Source organism: Streptopelia decaocto (assembly GCF_964273445.1).
Source record: "Streptopelia decaocto genome assembly, chromosome: 1".
Classification (NCBI taxonomy): Eukaryota; Metazoa; Chordata; class Aves; order Columbiformes; family Columbidae; genus Streptopelia; species Streptopelia decaocto.
In genome coordinates this window covers 89,953,755-89,973,448 of record NC_138663.1, presented here as the reverse complement: position 1 = coordinate 89,973,448, position 19,694 = coordinate 89,953,755, and positions in this window count along the sequence as shown.

Below are 19,694 nucleotides of genomic sequence, written 5' to 3'. Positions count from 1 at the left end.
AAGGCACCTGCACATTTAAATGAAAGCTAATTTTCAGGCTCTGTTTTTTGGAATAGTTGATTTTTGCCTTGAGGAAGAAGGATGGACTAAATGACCTAGTGATGTGCCTTCCAGCTCTGCCTTCTATGCTTCTGTGATTAGCTGTATGTTTATGGGGAAAAATACCATTTTATTTTTATATCAGATGCTTGGCATTTGGCAATATTTTTTTCTTGTAATTTTTTGCAGTTCAACCAAATGCAAAATTACTTGCATTTTGTTTCATAGTCAAGACTTTCCTTTGAATGTAAGCTGTAGCTGTGAGGCATTGGTGTTTCAGCAATGCCAGAGGATACTGACAAACTGATGCATTTAGTATACCACTTATGTAGAGAAAATCTGCACCAAAAAATTTACTTTTTTCTTGGAGATAACAGAGCAGATATTCAGCGTTTCCCTTGAGTTCCTCTCTGTCTAGACTTGGGAAGACCACAACCTTTCCTGTGTCAGTCTGTCTCCTTACATAGGAGATGGGAGACCCCCGGAGACATAGACATCTCAGAATACTCTTAAGTATTTAATATTCCTTCTGATCTCTGTGTTAGTAGCCAGATACCGTTAGTTTGCGTTTTTCATTGAAGCAGAACCATGACAATTCTTTTCTTCAGTCTCTTGGGTGTGATTTGATTGCTAAGTTTGGCATATGCTTTCTCTAGGATAATGACATCTACAATGGTGGGTGAAACACCTATCTAGCCAAGTCTCTTGTTCCCGTCAATGGCCTGTGCCAGGTGCCTGGGAAGAGGATGCAAGAAATTAACTGTATCTTTCCCCTGACATCTCACTCCCTCTTTCTCCCAGACAACAGAAATGATCGTTACATCCCCATTTGCTTTCAACAACCATGGTGAAAGTTAGATCAGAAGTTTGTTGTATCTGAATTTATGATATGTTGCACACCCTCTTAAGATATTGGATTTTTTATTTCTGGCTGAGATCCCTGTGGATGTTAGTTTGGCAGTGTAAGTGCCAGAAGCTTGTCATAACAAAACATTAGAGGTCAGTCACCTATCTCACACCCCAATAGCACTAGATTGTTTTCTGTTATATACACTTTGGGCATGGGGATTTGGGGGATCTCTTTAAAAAGAGTTTCTTGAGGGTATCTGCACAATTAGTATTGACAGACTTCTCTGCATCTCACTGTTAGAAATTGCTTGATGCTGATCCTGTGTCTGTTTGTTTGCTTGTTTTTCCTGGCTCTGATTTCATCAAATTGATCTTAGAATCATAGAACAGTTTAGGTTGGAAGGCAATTTCAAAGGTCACCTAGTCCAACCCCCCTGCAATGAACAGGGACATCTTCAACTAGATCAGGTTGCTCAGGGCCCTGTCCAACCTGGACTTGAATGTTCCCAGGGGTTTTCATAGCAACCCTTTCCTTTTTCAGTGCTTACTGGTAAACAGGTGTCATATAACCCAACAGGTTAACAAACCACTTCACTTTGTTTTCAGTTTTCTCCTAAACTAACTTTTCAAGCTCTTGTTAATTGCACATTGGGCTTCTGGTTTTCTTCACCCACCTCAGGTCCCCTGTGCGGAAGGACCCAGAATTCAATGTAGTGTCTTATACCTGGGTTCACCAATGTGCCCTAAAGAGCCCAAGAGTGCTGTACATTCACAAAGAGAAGTGGGGTGCTCAGGGCTTGTCCAGAGAGTGCAAGTGTTTTCCTAAGCATCCGAGTTATGTGGGGAAGGAAGCTCCTACTTATTTTTCTCTTTGTTTAAATACTGCTTTATTGCCAACTTATTTTATATTTGTTCTCTACTACTGTCCTAGATTATTTTTTAAGAAAATCTGCCTTACTTATGCCCCATACTTTCATTTTGTTTCAAATTTACCTTATAAATAGGCATACTGAGAAATTCTACAAACAACATTTTCTCCAGATGTGTACAGTATATTATTTTTTTCGGCTGCAAATACTGTCCTAGATTTCAGTATCACCTGCAAATGTAATTAGTGTGAATTTTACACTCTTTCCATGTCCTTCAAGTGACATGATAAAGATGTTTTTGCAAGGAGAGTCAGTGAATACATTCTTGCAACTTGTTTTCCTAGTGGTTTACTGTTACTTTTTGCTTCGGGTACTTAGGGTAGTTTCCAGTTTTGGACTTGCATTGGTTTGAAATAGCCTTTCAGTAAAGTCGTGGTCAATGGGGCAGAGTCCAGTTGGAGGCCTGTATCTGGTGGAGTACCTCAATTGTCAGTACTGGGGCCTATATTATTCAATATATTCGTCAATGATTTGGATGAGGAAATAGAGTGTGATATCAGGAAATTTGCTGATGACATGAAACTAGGAGGAGTGGCTGACATGCCAGAAGGCTGTGCTGCCATCCAGCGAGACCTGAACAGGCTGCAGAGTTGGGCAGGGAAAAATTTAATGAAATATAACATATGGAAAAAAAAAAAAAGGCAGATTTCTTTAATTATGGCATAAGCTTAATAAATTACAAAAATCTCAGAAATGTCTGATTCAGCAGACTCATCTTAATGGCAACAAAATACAACTGTGATGACCAAACAAAATGAATTCCTCCTCAGGAAAGCTGTGTGTGGACGAAAACCTTTTCCTTATTCTTCATGGTTATAAGCGCAAACTTCCTCATGCACTGGTCACTGAAAAGTAAAGATCACCTACTAAAACCAGGTGAAGCACTGTTGGCATGTAACACCATCTCATCTTTCCAGCAATAGCAGTTTTCACATATGTACCACATAATAAAAGCATATTAACTAGACCTGTTGTGAGCAATAACAAATGAGGTTGTAAGCTTAACATATGGCCTGGAAAATTTAGAAATTTCCATCTGTAATAACAGGATTAATAGAGCTTGCAATGTCTCACTGAAAGGAAGGTACCTCACTGGCTCATTTAGTATCTAACAACCACCCAGTCCCAAATAAAACCACAGGCACCCTTCGCAAGGTCATCACCCTCACGGATATGGCAGAAGTTGGCCCTGACACATTGCAGACAACTATTCCTTTTCTTCCTGTTTTTCTTTTGCCTTATGGTGGATCACAGAGGCATGTGTCAAGATCTGCACAGATCAGAGATTTAGGGACTAAGCTGTGGGTGGTCTGGAAGACCAGAAGGGGAGTTCATCTGTACACAACAGGAAGCGACCTGGTGAAGGGGATGACAAAACTAGCTGGAAAAGAAACAAAGAGCATATAATTACCCTCCCTCCCACAAATACGTCAGAGAAGCTTTCACAGAATCACAAAATGTTAGGGATTGGAAGGGACCTCGAAAGATCTTCTAGTCCAATCCCCCTGCTGGAGTAGGAACGCCTAGGTGAGGTCGCACAGGAACATGTCCAGGTGGGTCTTGAATGTCTCCAGAGAAGGAGACTCCACAAACCCCTAGGCAGCCGGTTCCAGTGCTCTGGGACCCTCACTAAGAAGAAGTTTCTTCTCAAATTTAAGTGGAACCTTTTGTGTTCCAGTTTGAACCCATTACCCCTTGTCCTATCATTGATTGTCACCGAGAAGAGCCTGGCTCCATCCTCGTGACACTCACCCTTTATATATCTGTAAACATTAATGAGGTCACTCCTCCGTCTCCTCCAAGCTATAGAGACCCAGCTCCCTCAGCCTTTCTTCATACGGGAAATGCTCCACTCTCTTCATCATCGCTGTTGCCCTGCGCTGGACTCTCTCCAGCAGTTCCCTGTCCTTCTCCAACTGAGGGGCCCAGAACTGGACACAATATTACAGGTGTAGTCTCACCAGGGCGGAGTAGAGGGGCAGGAGAACCTCTCTCGACCTACTAACCACCCCTCTTCTAATACACCCCAGGATGCCATTGGCCTTCCTGGCCACAAGGGCACAGTGCTGTCTCATTGTCATCCTGTTGTCCACCAGGACCTCCAGGTCCCTTTCCCCTACGCTGCTCTCTAATAGATCGTTCCCCAACCTATACTGGAACCTGGGGTTGTTCCTGCCCAGATGCAAGACTCTACACTTGCCCTTGTTATGTTTCATTATTTTTTTCTCTGCCCAACTCTCCAGCCTGTCCAGATCCCGCTGGATGGCAGCACAGCCTTCTGGTGTGTCAGCCACTCCTCCCAGCTTGGTGTCATCAGCAAACTTGCTGGTAGTACACTCTATTCCCTCATCCAAACCATTTATGAATATATTGAATAATACAGGTCCCAGTACTGACCCTTGAGAGATGTATTTCCCCAGTCTGTTACTGAATTCCTTTCTTACACAAATATAAGTCCCAGGTGTGCCCCTATACTCGTGTTTTTAATTGCATTTTATTTACCATGCTCCAGAATTATCATTTTGCTTTAATCAACACTTATGGGTAATTTAATATGTGAAAACTAAATTTGTTAAGATTAAAACATTAACTGTGATGCTTATTCCATGCCTCCATTTTTATGGCAGTTGAAACCTTTAGGTTAAACATTTGTTGATGTGCCTTCGGCATGTATCTTCTGAAGGAAAATGATATCTTTCTCTTATTGGTAGGTTTGCAAGATATTTCATTTCTCTCAAGATCAGGTTGTGAGATGTCTGTACCTGTTCAGTAGAAAATGAAGACAGTTGTATTTACTGTTAGCAGAGTGTAAAGTTCATGAGGTGGTGTAGGAAGCGGCTATGGAAAATAATCTTTTCTCTTTGCTATAAAGTCTGAAAGCTTGCTTGTGCTCCAAGTGCAGTACGTAGAATTGATCAGCTGTGAGTGTTCCCCTTCGAACCAGTGATGCTACTTAAGGTAAAAAGCAATAGAACAAGTAGAAAATGATGCAAAATTGGCTAGCTGACACCCTGATAAAAGATGGGTGCAGCAAAAACCAATGCTCTTGTGCCAGGTCTATAATACTGAATATTTTAAGTTACTCTGATTTGTCCTCCTACCTAGCATGTTAACTTGTGAATGAAGGCGAATTAAACTCTACTACATGCAAGTAGTTCCTGTTCCCCAGCTACTTGTCATGTGCTTGATGCAGTTGTCCTTGCTAAAGGAGTGACTACTTAAAGGAGATGTTGGATTTTACTGCTGAGACTAATCCAGGTGTTTGGAAGTCAGCTGTCTAGGCACTGTGCACACCAATGGATACTTATGAGTCTGTGAGCATATTGAAAGCTATATGTTTTTGGATACACTGGAAAATAATAGCAAATGACAAGTCTGCAACAGTGGGACTGTGTATAGGCAGTCAGCTGGGACAAAGAAAGCCTGGTTACAGGAATTATAAATGAGAATAACCATTTGACTTGAGGAGAACAAAATGAGCTGATAAACCAGCCAAGAAATACATGGTCAGAAATAAAGGGATCCACCCTGGGCTTGCAAATACTTCTGTCTTCAGCAATCACTCTTAAGCTCTTACTCCCAAAGGAAAGAAAAAAAAAAAATAAAAAAAGTAAAATCTAAACCAAGAGAGTCACTCATTCATTTTGGATGGCAAGCAGAATGCTATAGCTACCTGCAAATGGGAGAAAAAAAAAGCAGGCATTGGGGAGGTTCAGTATCTTGGCTGCCAAGGATGAAACAGAACTAGCTGTTCTCTTGGTACAGCAGATGAGATTTCTATTGCACACAGAGAAATTGAACCTAACAAAGACAGAGGCCCAAAGATAAGAGGGAGAGCTGCCAGACAATGAAATAAGGTAGCTATTTGGCTGTGATACACATTTTCTTTTGATTGTCCCTGAAAAACATACCTTGGCTGATGTGGAACACAAGTCCTCTCTGTGAAGACATTAACATGATATTTTCTGGAAAACCTGGAGGGTTGAATGCTATCCACACATTCCAGCTGTGTTGCAAAGGGAGCAATGCCATGTCTTTTTCATAAGGCTGCCCAGTTTGCCGTTAAGAGGGGAAATAATTTGTCTTTAGCTGGTACTGAATCAGGTTTCACAGGTCTTGAACAAATTGAACATTATTTAAAAGCGGCATTCGTCTGCTGGTAGCTATTGTATGTGCCTGTTCCTCTTGTGTTCATTGAAGTCCTTCTTGGAAACTTCTTGCTGCTAGTGATAGTAGTCGTAAGTTCCACTTTCCTGTTTGTGGTTTGTTGTTGCATCAGACTGGAGCATCTGAATACCTACTGTGAGCTTTTTCAAACATTGCAATTCAGTTATAAAAGTATTAACTCATGAAGTCCCTCACAGTGAAGTTTTTGGTAAATATTTTAATGCAATTTCTTTGGGTTAGTGATATGAGTATGGAACAGGAGGTGATTTACTGGCTGCAATGGAGTATTATTTTGCTGTTCTTGAAGTTCCCAGGGATCTCTGTGGTGCCTTCTAATCTGATTTATCCTATGATCCTGAGTTTGTAGTCTTATTCCTGCATAGGACATCTTCCTCAGCCTGATATCATTGGAAAGGAGTGAGCTGTCCCTGTGGTCACTGAAAAAGAGACAAGGTTTGTCTAAGTTCCTTTTTTCATGCATTTAACAACATTAAAAAAAAAAAATAAAAAGAAAGAAAGGGAAGTAAAGGATATTTGACTTGTTGGAACATCAGTAGTGCTCAGGTTTCTCAGACCTTAATTCTGGGTTTTCCAGGATCATGACTGGTACGTCTTAGTGGCCTAACTATGTCGGCTGGAAGATTTCAAATTATGTTAGTAAGTGGCTTAACTGCATCAGTAAAAGCCCTATATGTGTCTGCAATTAAAAACAATATAAAACATCCATTATAATGTAATAACTCATTTCACTTTCTATACCAACTTGTGTTGACGTAGGAGTATTTACAGAAATTTGAGTTTGTGATCTTTGAGGACAAGAAAAGAAGGAAGCAGAAATATTACTTTAACTCAGATGGCTTAAAGTCAACCGCTTTTCCTTGTCCCTCAAACAATCTGATTTTCCTAAAAGCAATACTGCATGTGCTGAATTAGAAACTCATTAATGTATCAGCTACGTTAAAAACAAATCTCAAACAGCTAGGCAATTGATTATTCTTTGGGGCATCTCCCAGCAAGTTGAACAGCTCCTATAACTCATGTTGACTTTGTTTAGCAAATATAAACCAATTTCACTCAAGCACTTTGCTAAAGAACCTACCAGTCTAACCTGCTAATAGTCCATTTGGATTTAAATATAGTGGTACAGCCAAAAAAACTGTACGAATCCTACAAAAGCCTTTACGGCAAAACCAGTATAAAGCCTTTGCATAACAGTTTCTGTGCTATGAATTTATCCTATCAAAAGGGTTGAGCACACATGCACAATTACTTGCAACCTTTTCCAGTAGGATATGAACACAAAAGCTCAATTCAAACTGAGCTCCGACATGAGTGCAGAGCATGTGAAGCTCATTCTGACAGCCCAAATAATTTGTGATACGTTCTTTTATGAAGAGCACAATGGCAATTCATTCATTTGGGCTGCTGGTGGACACCAGCAGGGAGAAAGGGTAACAGCATAATCTGCTAGGGTGTTGGTTTGGCAGACAGTGGGCTGTGTTTTCATCTGGAGGCTGCCAAGTCCTGACTGAGTCCAGATTTCAGGCTTCAGTCTCTGCCAGTGGCAGCAAAAAAAGATTCCTGTAAAGGGATGTTTGCAAAGGGTCAAATGCTGTGCCAAGAGCATTTCTTATATGTCCACAATTATAGCTCCTCTGTGTTATGAGACAACTATCATATGGTAAATATTGAAAGGAATATAGATACCTTTGTAATCATAGCTTAGTATTTAAAATAATTGCCTCTTCTATCCTCCAAAAAAACCCCTCAAAACCTGGAAAACTTCCTGAAAAAATGCAGTTGCCAAACTAAAGAAAGCATGTAGGTGTCCTGCTTGGCTGGAAATGCGTTGCTTTCTTGGACCAGAGAATGAACAAGGGAAGAAAGCGAGGTAATTCCACAGAGTTGTACCTCTGTTTGAGAAGCTGATCTATATATGGATTAAGTTTTAATATCTATCCCGGTGTATTGCCCTGATAACTTGCTTTAGGAGTTGGATGCTGTTCCTGATGACTGTTTTATGCGCATTAACTATACTCTGTAGCGCCTCTTTTTGTCTGTTAATAGACCCAGTGTCATAAGACAGTTCAGCCAGAAGAGTCTTAGCTTTAACAGTACAACACAGAATTTGCTTGGGAGTTGTCTGTCCCTACAGTCTTGTATTTTATAAAGTAGAGCCCAGCCAGGACCGAGACCCTGTTTGTCTGAGAATCAACAGTAGAGCTGACCACCTGGACCAAAATTTTGCAAATATTTTGTTAATATGACTCTTAGCATAAAACCATTTCCTATGTTTTTTGTAGTTTCTTATTCCTGCCACAATACATGACTGTTTAAATATCACTAGAAAGATTTAATTTCAATGACTAGAGTTTTGTTTGCTTTCCCAATTTCAGTGGCTATGTAAATTGTGAAAAATTGCAGTCAAGTTGTGTCAGGCACATTTGACCCCTTAACTAGCAGTAGTTTGGCGTAGGCTCCGAAGGAGGTAAAGGCCTGATCGGTAGTTGGGCCAAGAACTCCTCTAGTTCTCATAAAGGAGGTGTCTCAACCGGGGAGTGTCTTTCTTACCCTTAAATAGAAATCATTGACCAATTCTGAGACTAAGACTTGACCTAGCTGAACCTAGGTTCCACAAAGAGTTCAGAAAGCAAAAAGGTCCACTCCGAACCTCATGACTCAACAGGAGTTCCTTACCCTTTGTGTCTCTGGTCTCTGTGTGAATCATTCCAACTCGATTCTAACTCAATTTTCCTTTGTATGTTTCTTCCATGCAGTAATTAATAAGGTGAATCTTACCATCAAACTTCTTGAACCTTGTCAAACCACTGTTAAACTTTGTTACATTCCATCAGATTCATTGAACTCTGTCAAATTATTATTTTACCTCAATAAAACATATTGATGCTTCTTTCTTTTGAGTGAGATGCTTTCCACTCATCCATGACACAAGTCATCATGCTTTTAACAAAATCTGTGACAGAAAAGATCCACAATGTAAAGTCATTACTGAAAGCAAACATACACATGCCCCATCCCTGGACTTTGGTGTTGTTTAGTGTTAACTGTATTAACTTAGGAGGAATAACTCCTAAGGGTTTAGGAGAGGCAGGTCCTGTCTGACCAACCTGATCTCCTTTTATGATCAGGTAACTCACCTGGTGGATGAGGGGAAAGCCGTGGATGTGGTCTATCTGGACTTCAGCAAGGCCTTTGACACTGTCTCCCATAATATACTCCTGCAAAAGCTGGTAGCCCATGGCTTGGACAAGTGTACTCTACGCTGGGTTAAGAACTGGCTGGAGGGCCGGGCCCAGAGAGTGCTGGTGAATGGGGCTGCGTCTAGCTGGCGGCCAGTCACTAGTGGTGTTCCCCAGGGGTCGGTGTTGGGTCCAGTCCTATTTAACATCTTTATTGACGATTTAGATGAAGGGATTGAGACCATCATCAGCAAATTTGCTGATGACACCAAGTTGGGAGGGAGTGTCGACCTGCTGGAAGGCAGGAGGGCTCTGCAGAGGGATCTGGACAGACTGGAAAAATGGGCTGATTCCAATGGGATGAAGTTCAATAAGGCCAAGTGCCGGGTGCTGCACTTTGGTCACAACAACCCCCTGCAGCGCTACAGGCTGGGCGCAGAGTGGCTGGAGAGCAGTCAGACAGAAAGGGACCTGGGGGTACTAATTGACAGGAAGCTCAACATGAGCCATCAGTGTGCCCAGGTGGCCAAGAAGGCCAATGGTATCCTGTCCTGTATCAAAAATAGCGTGGTCAGCAGGACAAGGGAAGTGATCCTTCCCCTGTACTCTGCATTGGTGAGGCCACACCTGGAGTATTGTGTTCAGTTCTGGGCCCCTCAGTTCAGGAAAGACATTGAAGTGCTGGAGCGAGTCCAGAGAAGAGCAACAAGACTGGTGAAGGGACTTGAGCATAAGACCTATGGGGAGAGGCTGAGGGAGCTGGGGTTGTGTAGTCTAGAGAAGAGGAGGCTTAGAGGTGACCTCATCACTCTCTATAACTACCTGAAGGGAAGTTATAGCCAGGTGGGGATTGGTCTCTTCTCCCAGGCAGTTAGCAACAGGACAAGGGGGCATGGGCTTAAACTCTGCCAGGGGAAATTTAGGCTGGATATTAGAAAGAAATTCTTTACAGAGAGAGTGGTCAGGCATTGGAATGGCCTGCCCAGGGAGGTGGTGGACTCGCCGTCCCTGGAGGTTTTTAAACTGAGATTGGACATGGCACTTAGTGCCATGATCTAATAAACGGACTAGAGTTGGACCAAGGGTTGGACTCGATGATCTCTGAGGTCTTTTCCAACCCAGTGGATTCTGTGATTCTGTGATTCTGTGATTCTGTGAACTGATTCCCACTTCACTCAAGATAAAAAAAATATACCCAGCCTTTTAAATAACAGTGTGTCAGCTGCATCATTCACCTGAAAAAATGGGATGATTTATTCCAGATTGTCTGGGGCAAATGGCATTAAAACCTTCCCGTTTCATTTATCTTACTTTAATGGCTTTGTACGTTTAGTCTGCAGCTGGGTTTTATATTGCTGGAGAGATCTGGATTTGTGGCAGCAGGGGTGGCAATGCAGGCTGTGCCATGTGGATGAAAGCACTGACCGGAGTTAAGTGGGAAAAGCAGTGGCAATCTAGTTCACCTGGGATTTTAGTGGGAACTTGGAAGAGGACAGCTGTATTTCTGATTTCGGAAGAGTGTCACAGCCACTAGGCTACAATAAGACAGGAAAGATGAGAAGGGGAGAAGATGTGAATGGGCTTGCAACTTGTTGTGTGTCCTGTTGAGGCTGGGCTGCTAACCAGAAGGCATACAAACCATTTTGATCTAAAGACAGAAAATGTTGAGAGTAAACAAACAACAACAAAAAAGTAAGCACAGCCTAAATACCTTATAAAAATCTGTTCTTCAGTCACTTGCCTGGAGAATGAAGGTGATATGGCCTTTGTGGAAGTACTATAAGGATATATCTCTGTCCTTAGAACAAACAGTGGATTCTGTTATGGTAGAAAACAGTGCTAGAGTTAACCCTTCACAGAAATGTCTGCCTCTGACTTTTCTTCCAGACATTGAATGCTTGTTGATTGACTTCTGCTGGCACCCTGGTTTAGTAATCCCTGGAATGGTAGAAGAGTAGACATATGGCTTGCAGTAAATTGCATTTCAGCATAGAATTGAAAGAGTAACAAATTTTCTTTTTGCCTAGGTAATGTTTTGAACTTTATTTTACGTGGCCTGAACAAATATATGGAAGTGACCAGGCAATTTCATAACAGTGAAACACCATCTTGAGAGAAGTCAGCCCAGGAAAGTGCCTGGAGGACAGTCCCTTACAACTGCCCCTGGAGAATCCTCAATGGGTAGCAAGCAGATGGCTCAGCTCTGTCAACATTAGAAGGTCTCCTAAAACACCAGATTGTTGAGGCAATGAGGTTCTGGCTAGCTAACTACATCTGAGATGCTCATGGGCATGGCTTTCTTTCAGTCTTTGCCTTCTACAGGATAAAAAATAATTTTAATCCTTGAAAGAAAATTTTATAAAGGCAGTATGTGAAAATGAGGACTGTAACATAGATGCACATTTGCTATTAACAGTGGAAGACTGGATTCAGCAACGTAGGAGGGCTCTTTCGGCTTTACAGTCCCATAGTATTTGTAAAATTACTTCCTCAAAAAATCAGTGGGTGTTATGCAGAGGCTGTGCTAAATATGAATAATTAAAAATAGTGAATAATTAAAAATAGTGAATAATTACAACCTTTCTGGTAACAGTTATATAGGTAACTTAAATCTCAGGTGTGCACAAAAGAAAAGTAAATGTGAACTTCTTATAATTTGGGATTGCATATTAGATTTGCCTTGTTCAAGTGAGTCCAAATCTGAAGTATAAGCACTATCCTGCACAGCAGATCTCACAGCAATATGAATGTGTGCGATACTCTTGGACCTAATGGACTTTCTCTTCAGAGAAGATAAAGCACCTTTGAAATGGAAAGTGCAAACACACTACAGCTTCTGGCAGAACTACTCTGGCTTTCTCTTTATGTAAAGGTCATTGCAAATGGGGAAGTTTCATTCATGACCTGCCTATTTTGTGCCACCTGTTACGCTCCTTAGCTGATAAATAAGAAAAAGGAATTTGGTCCTGAAGAGAGGAGGTGTACAGATGAACAGTATAAACTTGCCTAGGTGCTTCCCGGGGGGAGGGTTTAGCCACATCTTTGGCTACAGTGTACTTTTTAATCTGTTTTGCAGTAGAGGCATTTCTAAACTATTCATGACTTTAGTACAAAGAATGACAAACAATGTATTCAGTGATGGATCATAGGGATGACAAAGGAAAAGAGAACTTAGATGTATGATTATAATTTCTAGCTTACAGATGACCTAAAAATGTAGGCTGCTAGATTTGGATGTAGTGACTCAAGAAATAAAATTATTCTTTACACAAAGAAGTGAGCCTAATTTATTTCTACAGCTCAAGCACAGTAATACCTGTTTTGGTATTAAAAAAATTGGTAACAGACTAAATTACTAACAAAGATTCCTATTCGTAACCTTACAAGTCATCAACTGAAAGAAAATGATGCCAAACAGAAAAAGGTTTTTGTAAATCTCCATGGTACATGAAGAACAGCCTTGTTTTCAGAAACTCTAGTCCTGCATGCAGTATTTTTTGGTAAGGGGTGCATCCAAGAAGTTGCTACAATGTCTGTGCCAGAGAGCAGCTAATGAAGCTTTATTCCTTTTCTAGTATTGCGGTTTGGTTTTCAGGATAGGACACGTGTTCTCTTGCTCTTTTTTTTTTTTTTTTTTTTTTTTTTTAACTCCCTATTGTGTGAACTCATATATATTACACAAAAACATGCAGAAGTGAGGATGTTGAGAATGTGTTTGAAGGGAAGAAATAAGAATTTACTTTCACAATGATGTTTGGGTATAAAAAGCTACTTTTACAGTAAAATGGATTGAGAGGATTTTTGTTTGTTGTGATAGCAGTTATCCTTCTAACAAGAATAAAATACACCAGCTCTGGACAGCATATCACACCTTTCTGAATGTAGAAGCTCATCAGCTCTATTATGTTTGTTTGATATAGTGTTGCTTTGGGATATAGCTCAGTTATATTTGCCCTGTAAGAGTAATCTCATTGAGGTAGCATACATGTTCTTTTTGCCTCCTTTATATTTCAGTTACAGAGATCAAAAGGTTTATTGGAGTTCATGTTGCTACTGCCATGCCATTTTCCTTAATGTCTCACAAACAGGGAAGGAGCATGGGAAGCACGCCTTACAGAGGACTGTGGTAGAATCATAGAATCATTTTGGTTAGAAAAGACCATTAAGATCATAGAGTCCAACTGTTAACCTAACACTGCCACGTCCACCTCTAAACCATATCCCTATGAACCTTATCTAAGAACCATGCTCTCTTTGCCCCCTTTCCTCAAGTCACAGAGGAGTGGTGAGTTTCTAAGTTCAAGGAATATGGGAATGATTACATTTTTCATCAGCATGAGTGCCAGTGCCAGCCAGAGCGTTACCTGTTAAAGCACTGTAGGAGCAAATAGTGTACGGCAACATCAGCGAGCAATGGACTGTGACCTCAAGTCCCTCACTGCATATCTTTGGGTGCCAGCAGAGCCTGGCCCAGCCTCACTCATGGTTGGACTCCTGCCAAGCAGCCTACGAGGTCTGGAGGTCAGACTGAGGCTTGTCCTGGTGCTGGGGGGTGCTTTGGTGCTGCCATTGGCAGATCTTAGTGCCTTTTCCAGAACCATCCCACTTCCCCAGCCCTGCCTTGTTCAGGTAGCTGGGCACTGTGGGACATGCTTGCAGCAGCAGAGGTGAGGTGTGTGGGGAAATGTCCCCGCCCCGGGGCGGCCATGGTTGTGTGATGGGGCTTGGGGAGCCTTGGAGGGTGTCCTTCTTGAGGAGTCTGGGCATTTCTTCCTCCCGTCCATGGGGCAGCGAGTGACCATAGCCTCTCTCTCTTTAGCAGTGTGATGCCAGCAAGGGGGAGCAGCTCCTGGTCTTAATCTCTCACTAGCCTGCTGCAAGAAGCAAACATGGCTATGGAGACAGAGTGGAGCTGCCCCATCTGCTGCAATGCTGAAGATGACGTCGCTTATGTGACCTCCTGTCTCCACCAATTCTACCTGGGCTGCATTTTGTGGTGCGCAAAGAGGGGACCATCATGCCCCCTTTGCAGGCAGACTGTCAACACTATAATGTGGCCAGAGGGTGACTTTTTGGAGATGGATATTCCATACCCCTCAGATCCATTGGTTGATAGCCACTAGGACAAGCAGGGGGCTGCAGAGCCACCTACATGTCTTGCAGCCCCAGGTCTCAGCAGGCCTTTTCCAGGACTCCTGGGAGATCCTTGAACCCCTGCTGGCCTGGGTGAACAAGGTGCTGCATGGGAGTTGCTGGTGGGAGGTGGCTGTGACACAGGGCACCATCGTGAGAAATCTGTGCTGCTACAGCCTGGACGAGGAGGCTTTGGTCTGGGAGCTGCAGCCCTTCCTGCAACACCAGATGGTGATATTTGTGCACCAGCTAATTGATGTCACTGCACACCAGTGCGGTGAGCAGATCCTGCGGCAGCTAGAACTCCTGGAGTATTATGCTGCCAAGGAGCAGGAGGACAGCCCCATGGCCACCCCTGGCCCCACTATCTCCCCCGGGGGTCCTCCTGCTCCCAACCTCAGAGTGCAGGAGGAGCTGCATGAGGAGCTGGGGCAGTTGGTGCCAGGTCCCTCCCCTGCTGGCCAGACACACTCAGCTGGGGAGCCCCAGCACGTGTTGAAGAGAAGGGCCAGTGTCTCCAGTGCTTCTTTAGCCCACAAGAGGCCACGCCACTCACAACACTAGGGTGACCCAGACACCAGAGAAACCAAGGCCCCAGCCAGCAGCTGGGGCACGTGCTGGCCCCCAATGGGACTTGGAGATAGAATCAAAGAGAGATTGGGCTCCAGAGACCCCAATCAGTTGCCTTGAGGGAGATGCTGAGTTAATGCTGATATATGTAGCAAAAGTAAGTAAAACACAAGGAAAAAAAAAAAGTCTTCTATTATCTGCTTTCTAGTTTCTTGCTATTAAGCAGGTATTCCTCCAGGCATATTTCCTTTTTCTCACAACTAAGAATTTTAGAAGGATTTGCACACCTTTGTCTTTCTGAAGCAGTGCCAATGTTTCTAGACTTACCTGTCTAGAATAGCAGGTCAGGATTGTAAAAGAATGGGATTTTGAATGGAAATTTGAACAAAACTAAATTGAAAAGTTCTGAAGAAACAAGATTAATGTTTAGGTCTTTTGTTTGTTTTCTATTGAATTGAAAGCCAGGTTTCAGATTGGTTTTAGACTAGGTTGAAAAAATTAATGAGAGCTATGTTTGTAGCTTCTGACAGTTTCTTTTCCTTATTAATGTCTGCTACTTAAAATAAGTTATGGATCAGCCTCAGAACAGAAAGAGACTTTATTCCTTCCATTTGTCTTACATTGTCAGCTCTTCACGTAGAGTTTTTCGGTTTCAATGGCCAGTTTCCATAGTCGTGGCTCTATAAAAGATGATAGCATCAACCTAAAATAAACTCACTTCTTGGCAGCCATATTATTGAAGACTCAGAAAGGCACAAGCCTGAGCTTTTCAGGAATACACTGCATGGAGTAGAGGATGCCATATCTCTAAGGTCTTCCTCTGCTTTGCAGAGTCAAATCTCTAGTTAGACAGGTAGCTTTCATAGTGTGGCTCAGGTCTCCTGTATAGGCTGATGAGGAACAGCAGAGTGTTAGTCTGTTGTTGTTTGGAATGAGAATTGATCCCTGCAGAGCTGCAAGGTGTTTGAGAAGTGTGAATAAAGCCACAATGATTTTAGGAGCATTCAGCCAAATGCTCTCTCACCTGGTGGATTCCTAAGGAATGCTTTCTTTCTTGTCTCCCTTTCCTTGGCTTTCAGAGACATGAAGTCTCCAGGCTTCACACTGTGAATCTCATTTCCCCCATCTCTGCTGCACACACCTGTGTACTGGAGAAGGGCCTGTATCCCCAGCTCACCTCTGAAAGACCCAAGCCTTACCACAGCACTTGTATTCCCCAAACCCTGCCCAGGGAGGGGACAAACACACCCGTGTCAGGCTGGCATGTCAGATCTGAGACAGTTTTGCGGCTGTAATCCCTTGAGCTGTGTGGGTATTCCACAAACCTCCTCCCATCCCTTTACAACAGGTCTCTGTCCATCTCCTTGTATGCAGTGGGAGAAGAGGGGGGGCAGGGTGCTCCACAGCCCCCTACCTTATGGTTCAGACATGTTCTCAAATTTGAGATGCTGTTTAGAGGATTTTGGTACAGTATATGTTAATAGGAGACAGCTTACTTTGACTTGGTAAGTTTTAGGTGCCTCTTTCTTCCAGACAGAGCTTTTATTGTAATATCAACCTGTGAGAATAGATTTGTGAGTCCATCCCCTCATCACCAATTAAAATGGAAGTAATTTAGCACAAGAAGACCTTGCACAATCAAACCCAGCAGCTTTCATACACCTTACACTCAAGTGGCTGTACTACCTATTTAAGCATACAAAGTCTATAAAATATCCACTTCTGTCGCTCACCATGATGTACTGCAGCTCCCAGGACTGCATTCCCTAGGCAGCACAAATCAAATTTCTAGACAACTGGATCTGTGTTCCTAGTTCATTTGGTTATATAAGGCAGTTATTCATTTTCCATTAATTTTCATACAGATTATAATTTCTTGAATATTAACAAGAAGGGGGTGAGAATCAAAGCCTAATCCAGAATTTACAGCAAATAGAAATAACAGCTTTTTGCCTTCCTTAGCATCAATGATCTTTTGAGTCAATACCATTAATAAAAATAAATATCTGGCAGAATTAATTTCACATAACTTCAGGTATCTACAGTAGATGTAGCTCTACACCTGGTTTTCTCACCTCTTGCCACATTGTTGCTGACACGAAGTGAGCATTAGGGAAGGACTCATCTGAACTTCTTTGTGGAACCAATTAGTCTGTAATTTGGGATGACACAGTGGGCACAAAAAAGCCTATTTCTTCCCTGTGACAGTTGTGGAAGCCCAAGCTGATATGCCCAGGCAGAGTCCATCATTCAGAAGAACGCTCTTCCAGACGGGACTTCTCACATGTGGGGTGATGTGCGCAGCCTGGCTGGCATCAAGGGGGCCCTGAAAGTCACTGCCTGCACAGGAGAGGAACCCAGATATGTACGCCTGCTTGACAGATCATATGCTTTACTGATAATGATTTTTTAGCTTGTCTGTTTGATATTAATGTCTGAGCAGCTGAAGAGGAACAGTTACCAGCAAAGGCTCAAAGTTTATTTGTTTTACATGCTACTGTTTCTGTAACAAGAATAATACTAGGAAAAATTTGCTAATTATGGTGGTTTTGTCTTCATTTTTGACGTTCTTTTTCAACAAACAAAAAACCCAGACAACTCTGAAGAATACTATACTTTAAAATGTTTCATTCAGGTGTATTACAGCAAAATTCCCAGGGGTTAAAAATGTTTTTTGTTTTCTGAGGGTCCCAAAAGTCTTCCAGAGACCTGTTATGTCAGGTTATTTTAGCATATGTGAATGCTATAATTTGCTGATCACACCCTTGCTTACTCAATTTCTTATATGTGCAACTAGATATTTTATTTTGATAGTGATTAATAATCCCTCATTGTTTTAATATAATGTTTAAACCAACAGCAAATGGCAAACAAACACTGCTTAATATCCAAGCATATCTGTCTAGTTCAGGTCTTAGTCTCCCACCCCATAAGACAATATCCTCACCAGCCCACAGAATTCAATGTTGCAGCAGTGCTGTTGTACGTGTATGGCAGCTGCAGGCATATTTTGGTTGAGGCTTTTGCTCTTAAATGCATTTATTAGATGGGAATTTAGGTACCTGTGTAGATTAGAATATAAGAAACAAAGGATACCATGACTTTTCCCACTGAGGAAAAACTGTGCGACAGCAGTGCTGGCCTGGTACCCACTGCAGTGTCTTCAGGCAAACTGAATTGCATGACTCAAAGCTTGCTATTGCGACACTTGTAAGCTGTGCAAGCCCTTGCCATCAGATTTCAGTCACTGGAAGCTCTCTGGGACTAAAACTGAACTCTCCTGTAGTCACCAGAGCTGGACCTCCTGCAAAGGTTTACAGGAAAGAGATGGATGTGTATTTATGTTTATTCCATAGCAAATTGAAAGTGATGTTGCAATTGGTTTGTAGTGGTAGAGGTTTGTACTTTTGCTATGGTGCCAGCAGTGTTGTTTCAAGTACCATGGCCAATACTGTGTATCAGAAAAACCTGAACTCTTTATAGTAGAATTTGATGTGCTGCTTTTTAAACAGGACATAATTAAGCTAATTCAACAAGAGAAAATTTGCATTTTCATTTGTTCTGACCAAAGTAGAACAGCTTGAAAAAGAAGCACTAAAATCTGCGTCTCAAGATAGTTGTAACAGGTTAGTTACATTCTGTGGCCTGGAAAGGGTGTAGGTTCAGGTTCTCCTAAGAGAAAAAGAGGATTTGAACAGATATCTCTGTTACTTTAAACCACCATATAACTGGATTAAGGAGACGAATGGCACTAGAAATGGTGTTTGGTGGGAATGAAGAGTAAATTCAAAGTTTACTTTGGCACGAAAAGTAGGACACTCCCTGCAGCCAGGGTGCAAGGTGCTGTCTGAGCCCTGGAAAGAAGCAAATCTTTTAAAGACTTCACTGAAGGAAAATCTCCTTACAGAGCTGATGTATAAGTGTGAATTGCACAAACAAATCAAAAAGAATCATTTGTTTTAGGAGCTGCTACACTAAAATAAGCTACTAATAAAAACGTGAATCAACTAAAATGAATATACAAGCCTATTTGTAGAACTTACATTTAAAATGGACTGAACAAGACAAAACTAAAAATGTACTTAAGCACCAAGGTGACTTTCATTGAAGAAGTTTGCTAGGCTTGCTACGTCATTGGGGAAATAATTACAGCCAGCGGAAAGGAAAAACAAAGAAGCACTTGCAAGCCCAGATGGGCAGGCACCAAATGGCAGTGTAGGGGCAAATAGCAGCAAGGTGTTTGCCAATATTGTAATGCAAAGCTTGGACGGTACTGAACAAAGGTTGAGATTATTGGTATTTGAAACGCATTCATCACCAGTATCCATTTGGGGGACGACTGCATCAACAGTACTTACCCTTGCTTGATCTTTCAGTCTTCAGTGACTTGAGTTTGGACACTGAACTACACAGTGACTACTCTCGTTGCTGAATTTTAGCTTATGTGCAGCTCAGTTATGAGACTCTGTGCAGGCTTTCCAACTTTATGAGGATCCCGTCTCAGTTTGGAAACAAAAGAGACTCTTTGGGACATGCTATATTATAAAAACTGCAGAGTTGAATATTTCTGTTGTTCCGCTGAATGTTACAGTGTTCACAAAAATGTAGCTGCTTTTTTATTACCTAGATTTGAAAACACATTTTCTGACTTTTTCTTTCATTTATTGAAAGATGGCTGTACAGGAAAAAGTTCACACTTTTTTTTTCAAGATATACAGACCTGGAAGAATTAATTTCTGTCATACAGGAAAACTGTCTGCTATCTTGTTTCTCTGCTGTGCAGTGGAATTCACCCACAATTTCTAGC